The 1,369-nt window shown below is 42.6% G+C and overlaps 1 protein-coding gene across 1 annotated transcript in view; it reads right to left on the minus strand.

Annotated features, from left to right (window-relative positions):
• LOC101859476 overlaps positions 1-1,369 on the minus strand; it is a gene marked incomplete in the record, with an annotated part of 60,061 nt that overhangs the window by 26,792 nt on the left and 31,900 nt on the right.

Consider the following 1,369-nt stretch of genomic DNA (forward strand, 5'->3'; position numbering starts at 1 on the left):
CACACACACACACACACACACACACACGCACACACACACACACACATACGCACACGCGCAATCATACAAGGGGCATACCAAACATTTTTTATCTGACCATGAAGGAATAAAGGTAGAAAGCTAAAATTTGGTACTAACTTTAATCTTTCTATATGTATTTGCCTCCCAGAGTTATACATTTTTGCCATCTGTGTATGACCTTGAAAAGACCGTGAGAAGAGAAGACCCTCTCTTTGTCAGAAAATCAGCCCTCTGCAGCTTCTTCGACCTCATCATCACTTTTAAAATGCTTTCTTTTAAATTGTTTTTCGGTTTGGGAATTTAAAAAAGTCGGGCGGGGCTAGATCTAAATCTAGAGAATAGCGTGGATGTGGCAAAACTTCATAGTCATTTTCTTGCGCAGTTTCTGCAGCTTTACTTGAAGTGTGTGCTGGCGCGTTTTCTGAAGCAGCAAAATGCCATTTCGGGTCTTTCCACGGCGCAATTTTTTTCAGCTGGTAGGAATAATTTTCTCCGGTGATCGTATGTTCGTTTTCAAGATATCTGTCATAACCACTCCGTCTTGGCTCTAAAAAAACTGGTAGCATCACTTTTCCACTTTATGGCTGCACCTTTGCCTTCTTTGGTGTTGGAGACGAGGACGATTTCCATTGCATTGATGCAGATTTTGACTCAGGATCGTAGTGGTTGATGCATGTCTCATCCATGGTTACAAGTCTTTCAGCAAAATTAGTTTCGTGTAGCTGCTTGCCTTGCAAGAACAAAAACTTCATTACTGCACTGTGCTCAATTTTCTCCATTTTTTGTGTCTAAACTGAAGAACAACATATTCCTATTCACTTACAGTGCGGCGGTGGGGAACGCTGACCAAGATGGCCCAAAACAGACAGAGCTGGAGATCCTTTGTTGCAGCCCTAAACGCCAGATGGCGTAATGGGTAGTAAAAAAAGGGGGGGGGGGTGTGTTGAAACCAGTAATTTGAAATGCCCCAAAATTTACAAGCATTCTTGAAAGATGATTGTTGGCTTTCACGCCAAATTTCAGCTTTCTACTTTTATTCCTTCATGGTCAGGTAAAAAAAAACTTTTGGTATGCCTCTCGTACATACAATTAAACTTATTCTGAGAGAAAACTGAAGGACCGGCATATAAGCTGTGATCGAGAGGCTCTGCAGGAACTGTTACACACACACACACACACACACACACACACACACACACACACACACAACATTTGAATACGTAACTTGTCTTAACACCCATCCCCCATATATTCGACTGGACATCAGGATCAAAGCAGGGACGCAAGCACACACACACACACACACACGCACACACACACACACACACACACACACACACACACACAC

Source organism: Aplysia californica, unplaced genomic scaffold, assembly GCF_000002075.1.
Source record: "Aplysia californica isolate F4 #8 unplaced genomic scaffold, AplCal3.0 scaffold00113, whole genome shotgun sequence".
NCBI classification, from domain to species: domain Eukaryota; kingdom Metazoa; phylum Mollusca; class Gastropoda; order Aplysiida; family Aplysiidae; genus Aplysia; species Aplysia californica.